Source organism: Cryptomeria japonica, chromosome 6 (genome assembly GCF_030272615.1).
Source record: "Cryptomeria japonica chromosome 6, Sugi_1.0, whole genome shotgun sequence".
In the NCBI taxonomy this organism is placed as follows: Eukaryota; Viridiplantae; Streptophyta; class Pinopsida; order Cupressales; family Cupressaceae; genus Cryptomeria; species Cryptomeria japonica.
In genome coordinates, this window is record NC_081410.1 from 189175741 (window position 1) to 189185097 (window position 9357).

Consider the following 9357-nt stretch of genomic DNA (forward strand, 5'->3'; position numbering starts at 1 on the left):
TTGACCCGAAAATAAACTTCAGAGGAGTTTAAAATGAGTTAAATGAACACCTAGGGGTAGTTTAATAGGGTTTCCTAAAGCCCATAAGGTATACCTAGGGGTTAGGGGTAATTTTAGGCAAGTTTCTACTTTATAATGATCTTTTTAACGCTTTAAAAATTGGCTTTTTTGAGTTGAGCGAAAATTGAAAATTGAAGTTAAATCAAATCAAGATTTTTCCTTTTGGAAGGGGAGTCTTTTTGCATTTTTGCTTTCTTTCTTCTTTTTGTTTTTTTTTTTAGAATCCTGTGAGAACTCAGAGAGTGAGCTTCTTAAGGAAGATTTTTGGGAATAGCAGGGTAATCACCCACTCTCCATTTTTGGAGACAGAAGAAAATTTGGAAAGAAAATAATGTTATGGAATAGAGAAATTGAATAAGGGTAGAAGGAAAAAGATTTGTGGATTGGGCAGCTCTTCATCAAATACCATAATAACCTTTGGGCAGATTAAGGTTGGTTTCAATTTTTACTTTTAATGTCTTCTTCTTGTTTATGTCTGGAAGTTTGTTGGTGTAAGAAATCTGTATTCTTGAAAGTTTATGTTTGAAAATCTCTTGGTATTTTTACTTTATGATATGTTGTGTTTTGGGAGTTTTCTCAAGATCTCTTACTCTTGGGAGAGAAGAGGATCTTGAGGGTGGTAGCAGTGACAGCCCTCAAGTGAGAGACTCTCTTTTGAGAGCGATCACAAGGGATCTATGTGTGACCCTTGCTGCATGGCCTGTTTGTGCAATGGGGGTCATAAGGAGGGATATAAGGCTAGAATGCCTTTGGGCGGCATAAGGAATAAGGGGTTGAGAATTCTTGATATTTTTATTGTGCCATGAGGTGGCTTCTTGTTTATTTCATTCTTGCAGTTCTCCTCAGGGTATTGGTCCACTACCACCCTTTGAAAATGTTCATCACCAAAGTGTGGTGCTATGAAAGCCAAGTTGGGAATGTGTCTGGAAAATTTGTATGCATTGCTTTCTATGTGTTTGCCTGTTTGTTACCCGTCTAGGAATTGGTTCTCCGAGCTCGGGGGTGGCTACCAGTTAGCCTAGGCTGGGAGGTGAGCACTCCGTGGTCATATTTGTGTTTTCTATTATGCAGGAAATTCAGAGGAAAGAGAATAGGAACCATGAAAAAGACACTGAAGATTATTATTGAAGATTCTTAAATTCAGTTGCAGATGTTTGTTTAAAATTGTTATAGAAATATGCCTCATTCATAGAAAAGAGAAGCAAGTTGTAATTTGTGAAAGTAGACTTGAAGTTTTATTGTTGTGACTATTCAGAGAAACATCCTGAAAATTTGGTAGAATATCTTAGAGATGTAAATAAAATAAAAAAAAAAAGCTTGTTATTTCTACTTCTGGTTTTTAGAAAAAGAAAAGTTAATTTGTGTTGCATGCAAAAGCTTCTTTGAATTATAAAAAAAAAAGAAAGAGAATTATTTTCATTTAGATTTTATCTATATTTCACTTGTGGCAAATAGAAGTTTATTGATGTTGAAAGATTTTAAGTATTTTAAATGAAAAAAGTAGTTTTATGTAAATATTTGATTAGAGGAGAAAAATCAATGAAAAATTCCTTTTATTCTAGAAAAGTATATTGTATCTTTTTAAAAGTATTTTAAATTGTATTTCAGTTAGCATTGATTTAAAAAAAGCTATTTTATATATATATATATATATATATATATATATATATATATATATATATATATATATATTTCTGATTAAACTTAATGTTTTTTTTCCCTTTATTATAATAGTTTTAAAAAAAAATTCGCATGTAAACCTCTTTTTTTTTTTAAAAAAAATATATAATTCATATTGAAATATTCTCACCATTTGTAACTGTGGATATAAATTTATTTAAATATAAATATATATATATATATAAAAATTTATTTAAATATAAATATATATATATATATATATAAATTTATTTAAATATAAATTATTTTTATATATTATATATATATTTTTTAAAAAAATAAATTAAAAAAAAATGTATTTGGGTCCTCGCGGACTCCACTGTGTGTACGCACAGTGGAGGGCCGTGCGGCGCCCATTGTGTGCACACACAGTGGAGGGTCGTGCGGCGCCCACTGTGTGCACACACAGTGGAGCCGCTTTCGACCGCCACTGTGTGGCCACACAGTGGGGAGCCGCTAGCGGCGCCCACTGTGTGGGCACACAGTGGTGCCGCGGCGCCCACTGTGAGCTCACACAGTGGCGCGCGGCCAAGCCCACCTCCCTTCCTCCGTAACCTGCAATAAAGAAATTCATGGCTGCCTTTGGGGTCTTCGGCCCAGTTTGGACTGTTAAAAAAATATGGGATAAACCCTAGCCTGGGTGGGGCTAGGGTAGATTGGATTTAAAAATAATAAGTTAATTAGATTAGATATTATATATGTGAGTAAATAGAACCCTAATTAAGGTTGAAAAAAAAAAAAATAGGGAAAAGTATTTAGGAAGTTAAAATGGCTTTTGAATTTAGAATTAAAATATTTAATATTTATGTAAAATATATATATGTATATATATGAATTTTGATCATAATTTTGGATAAGTATTTAATTATAAATATATATATATGTATATGCAAATATATATATATATATATATATATATATATATATATATATATATATATATATATATATATATATATATATATATATATATAAGTCTAGTTATAATTTGGAATAATTAATAGAGAGAAATTTATAAATGGTTGATTAGACTGTATAGTCATATTGGAGAATAAATTAATTTTTCTCTCCTATATCCTTTAGCTTGATAAATTTAATAAACCTAAAGACTAGGTAACTCTTGGAGATAGAATTAAACCAGTAGGTTTTCCGCAATTAAAATTAAACAATTTATCGATGCTTAGTTCACTTTAGAATTAGCTCGAATTTAATAATGGAAATTTCATTAACGCTTGTCGCGAGAGTGAACTTGTAAATTAATTTAGTATGTTTTAAAAAAAAATTGTTCCGTTTTTGCCCTAAATTTTGGGCATGACACTTGAATACTCCTAGTCTTCATTGGTCCACATAGGTTAGTATGAACCAAATCTAGCAAATGTTCAGCGGAAAAAGATTTTCTCTTGAAGGTTGAGGATGTCATTTTCCCTAATTGACATTCCTTGCACAAAGAATTCACCGGTTTGTCCAACAGTGGCAAACCTCTTACTGATCTTGACTTACTGACCCTTACAATGTTATCAAAATTTATATGATAAAATCTTTGATGTCAAAGCCAACTATCTTCAACTTTTGCAATTAAACAACTATTGACTTTAGAGTTTAAATGAAACAAGTTACCTTTTGTATATTTGTTGGTTGCAATCAGTTCACCTTTGCTTCCATAAATCTTGCATACTCCATTCTTGAATTCCAATGGGTAACCTTTGTCATTGAGTTGAGCAACACTCAAAAGATTGTTTATTGGACCTTCAACCCAGCAGACATCATCTGCACTACTCTTACCATTCAAAGAGATAGATCATTTCCCTTCCACCATGCAATGTGAGTCATTCCCAAATCTCACAACACCTCCATCAAACTCTTTCAATGTAGGAAACTTACTCCAATCATCGGTCATGTGGTGTGAACAACCCCTATCTATAATCCAATCATCTAAACTATCCATGCGAGAGACCAATGTCTTCTAATCTGATATCTCTTCTTTAACAACAACAAAGATAATGTCCTCATTTGCATCTTCCTTGGATTATTCATCTATAATTCCTCCATCCACTGCAATGAGGTAATCTCTTTTACCTTTGCCTTTATACTTCCTAAATTTCTCACGTTTTTGCTCATTATCTCCATTTGGACAGTTAGCAGCAATATGTCCAATCTAATTACATGCAAAATATTTCAAAGGTAGTTTACCTCTGTACTTACCGGTACCTCTAGGTAACCACTTGGCCAACAATGCTTCGAGCTCTATGAGACTATCATCGTCATCTACCTCTCTGCTAGATCTAGACTCATGACTGTAGCTCACTTCTCTACTTTTCCTTGCCAGTGGGGTTGATACTGAGGCTTTAAATGCAAATTCTAATCTCTGAACACTTCCATCAAAGCCATTTAATTAAAAAGTAGTTAGTTTACCAATGATAGAGTCAAGAGATACCTTTATTTTATCAATATATTTGAGTTCTTGAATGACTGCAACTCAAATAGCGTAGACTGGTAGAATGGTTCTCAACACCTTGCTAACCACTATGGTATCCTCCACTGTACCTCCAACACTTTTGATTTCTTCGACTATCTACTTGATCCTCTGACCATATTGTTGAATGTTTTCTCCTTTAGCTTTCCGCATATCATCAAATTTCCCTCTAAGACTCTCTTCTTTGGCAATCTTAACATGCTCATCACCGCTATAGATATCTTCCATTTTCTTCCAAACTTCATATGTAGTTTCCAATCCATGAACATCAACATACTCTAAATCAGACAAGGAGTTGATGATGGCCTCCAATGCTTGATTGTTCTGTTGATCCTTCTTTTGATCATCTGACAAAATCCCACTAGGCAATTTATATTTAGTAACAACATGTTCCCAATATTGACTTCCTAAGCTCTTGATATAGATCTTCATCCTATCACTCCAGATTTTTTAGTTTTCTCTATTTAACTTCAGACCTTCTTTCTTCATCATGTTCTTCTAGATATTTTCCTCAATATATTAGGCTTAAGCTCAAGAGGACCTGGATAGCTCTGATACCAATTGATAATATGATGAAACTATAATGATCTAATCAACTACTAAGAGGGGGGTGAATCGGTAGATAGAAAATATGCTAAACTTAATCGGTTTAATCATTGTATCTAAAATTGCAACTACACTATCAAACTTTATCGGTTGATCAAAACATCAATGATACAATGCAATAGATTTGATACTCATATACCGTTTAACCAGAACATTAAACCACTTCACTAATATCAATAATAGCTTAATTCAGATCTTTTCTGGTTATCTAAATATACCTAAGTAGATTTACGAGTCATCATATCCACTATATCAAAAACCACATCCACAAAATCATTCACCACTTGACACAATGATTTTTCATGTGGAAACCCAAATGGGAAAAACCACGGTGGGGATGAATACCCACAAGTATTCTGAACTCTTCAGAAGTTCACCCTGTTAGGAGCCAAGCCTTGCTAGAAGCTTTTACAATAATGTCTTGTTAAGAACAAATTCAGTTAAGGACCACCCAGTTAAGGGATTGACTACAATACCCTGTTAAAGGTAATACCCTGTTAAAGGTAACCTCAAAGGAGGATTTCAAATCCAAGCTAATGGATCACCTTGTTAGAGAATTTCAACAACACCATGCCTGTTAAAGCTTACCTAGTTATGGAATTTAACTGTTGTAATGGTTAGAGAACAACATGTTCTTTGCTGATCTGAAAATAGCACTATCTTGCTTAATCAGATCCTTTTCTGCTCCTATCTGCCTTCACAGCATTCTACAGACACACCTTCTAGTTCAACAAAAATCACACTTAATCAAATTTGCCAACGCAAACTACAAAACAACTCATCGACATTATAATCAAATATAATAGGTCAGTAACACAACACAAACCTACAGATCTCATATAGATTACAAACATATCGGTTCAATCTTGATCATAAGATTACATAGCAATCAACTACACATTGTTCAAGACAACTTCAACCACTCCTAGATAAGCGCACATTGGATCATGTAGCTCATCACGCATTTTTAACTTCATGTTATGCATTTGATCTTTCCCAAGTTAAACAGTTATCTCTACGCGCCAAATCCACTTTGAAACTCATCACATGCAACATGCATAGGTGGAATCTTCATCTATGATCACCATTCAATCAGAGATCATCACAACAGATTCACCAAGCTCCATTGGTTAGGTCTTCTTAACGGGTTAGGGTTACCAGTTGAGCTCTGCTTCAATAATAATACTGGTTCCCTTCACTACTTTACTAATACTGGTTGCTTTACTGCATCATTATCTGTTGCAATATATCTTCAATATCGGTTGTAATTGACATCAATTACAACACTATACTTCATCGATGCAATATTCATGCAATGCCAACAAGGAGTACATATAGGTTTAGCATTTTCCATTCCAAACTTCTTCAATATTTATTTAACATACTTAGATTGTGAAATAAAGATACCATCATCCTTTTGACCAACTTGTAAACCAAGAAAGAAATTCATTTCCCAATCATAGACCTTTCAAACTCTTCTTACATCTCATAAAAAAACTTCTTACACATACCATCATTTCCTTGAAAGATTATATCATCCACATAAACAACTACAATCAAGATATCATTTTCTTCAACCTTAAAATATAGATTGTTGTCAGTAATACCTTTAGTTCCAATCACATTCTTGTCAAGTGGTGTTGGGACAAGTTCCCAAGTCTGATTCTTCTCAATTTATTCTAATTCTCCTTTCATAGATTTTATCCAATGTCAATCACTGCAAGCTTCTTGTACTGTTTTTGGATTTGTCTTTTAAATTAAGCATAAGTTCACATGTTCTTCAACAACTTTACTTCTTGTGATAACACCTCTATTTTTGTCTCCAATTATTTGTTTCTCTGAATGATTTTTCTGCACATACCTCGGAGTCTTAAGACCAATTTTTGAAGCATATTCCTCATCATTTTGCACCTCTATTTCACTAGTATTTTCTTCTTTTATTTTACTGGTAGACTCATCAAATTCATATCCCATCTCTACAACTATATTTTTTGAAGTGTCTTCATCAACTTTCACATTTGTGCTTTCAACAATTTTTCTCAATCTTTTGTTATAACATATGTAAGCTTTTCTTTTTGTAGAATAACCAAGAAATATACCTTCATCGGCTCTTGTGTCAAACTTTCCCAAATTCTCTTCATCTCTTCTAATAGAACATTTACTTCCAAATACACTGAAATATTTCACAAACGGAGTCCTTCCATACCATAGTTCATAAGATGTCTTCCCATGATTTCTTGTAATCTATACTTTGTTATGTGTGTATATTGCAGTATGTATTACTTCTTTCCAGTAGATTTCCAATAGACTCGCTCCATTCATCATTGTTCAAGGAACTTCTTGAATTGTTCTAGTCACCCTTTCAACCACGTCCTAGGGGTAGACAATTGTCTTCTTATCACATGACTCTCACAAAAAGTACTGAATTCATCAAAATTAAACTCTCCACCTCTATCAAAGCTCAAACATCTAATTCTTCTATCTATCTCATTTTCAACCATAGCCTTGAATTTCTTAAACCTTTCTAGAGCTTCAAATTTTTCTTATAAGAAAGTAACCCAAGTCATTCTAGAGTAATCATCTATTAAGAGCATGAAATACCCATCACCTTGTTGACTTCTTGTTCTATTCAGACCACAAAGATAAGCGTGCACTAATTCCAACAATCCACTAGAATATTGCTCCTTAACTTTAAAAGTTCTCCTTATTTTTTTTCCATCTTGACATTCTTTGTGAATAACATTAGCAGGTTGTAGTGCCCCTAACCTAATCAGCTTTGTAAAACCGGTTTGACCTTGGTTGATTTTTTTTGTGTGGCATTCTTGGATGGTTGATTTACCATTATGTAATGTTGTAGTCAGATATTATGATTATTGTGTGTACCTGTTAATGTGCTTTCACATCAATTCTTATGTAAGTTTAATTGTTCTCCCGATTCTTGTTATTAATCTTGATCTAACACTTTCATTATATATATATATATATATATATATATATATATATATATATATATATATATATATATATATATATATATATATATATATATATATATATATATCTGTGTGTGTGTGTGTACTTGAGTGACTCATGGTTGTAGGAGATTGCAGGTACAGTACTGCCTAGGTGCGAGGTTCATCTTCACCTGGATTCGCAGGTTTGAGTGTACCTCTTTGGTCCTTAGAGTTTGGATTAGGTGGTCGTAAAACCCTCATTTTATCCTAGTCATGCTCAAGTGAGTGTCGTCAGTCGTCCATCAGTTTCCCTTTAGTTGGGTATGCAGGTCGTGTATCTGGTTGGCTTTCTTGGGTTGCATGCTTTGTGTGTGGTTAAATTGAATGATTTAATCCCTAGTATTTATTTTGATTTAATCTGTGTTTACGCATTAGTATTTTAGGGACTAAATTAAATAGGTTGCCCTTTATGTGATTAATCATTAATTAAAAAGATCGCTCTATTCATGTTTGTAGCAAGTTCAATTTAATGCTTAAATTTAAATAATGAATTTATTCAATTTATGCATTTTGAAAGGAAATATTTAAATTTATTCGAAATAGAAATAATTTAATCTCTTTGGCATTTTGGAATAGAAAGGTTAATTTCAATTATTTGAGAAAATCAATTTATTATATAAGCAAGTTTGATTAATGGTTATTTTCAAAAAAAATGTAAATAAAAACATTTGAATGCATTTTGGGAGAAAGGTTAAATAGAATTGGAACATTGAAAATATTTTGCCCTCATTAACATTTTGAAATATAAATGCTAGTTTTTGTTAGAATTGAGAAAATTAAAATTAAATAAGGGAGAGAAACATTTTGATTTTTAATTAGAAAAGCAAGTTTAGAATATTTGAATAGTTTGAAAAGAATGATTTTTCATTTTATTTAAAAGAAAGTGTTTAAAATTCAAAAATAAATAGTAGGTCAAACATTCCTCCATTTAACCTAGGATTGAAAATATTTTTGGGGGATTATTTTTGGAGAGCATTTTTTTGAAAAAAAATTTGGAGAAGGATTTTTGGAGGAAAGTTTTTGGGGGCATTTGGTGGGACGATTTTGGGTATTTTGCAGGTGGAGCTCATCTTCAACACCTCCAGGATAGCATTCAAGGTTGGCATTTGGTTAACCCTTTTATTTTTTATTGAAATCTGCCTAAATCCATTTCTTCATTTTGGGAAAGAAATGATGTGTTAAATTTAAAATTCTGTGTATATGGGAGTTGGAAGAAATCCAAAATTCCTTTTTGAATATTGCAATTTGGTTTATAGAATGTTAAATTAGTTGGATTTAATGCTTTTAGATTAAGTAGATTTGCTAATTTTACCTTGAGAGGGGTTATGCTAGCAAAATTTCGCTAGAATGGATTGCCTGGAAATGAAATTTTTTTGTTTAAAAATGACAGGATCCACTCTCTGTTTTATCTCTGAAAATTTCTAAGTCTATCTTATTGCATTTTTATGTGTTAATCTCTTTTTTTTATTTTCTGGAAAATAAATTTCAGTCTCTGTATGAGACTGTGAATAAATGAAATCTGGG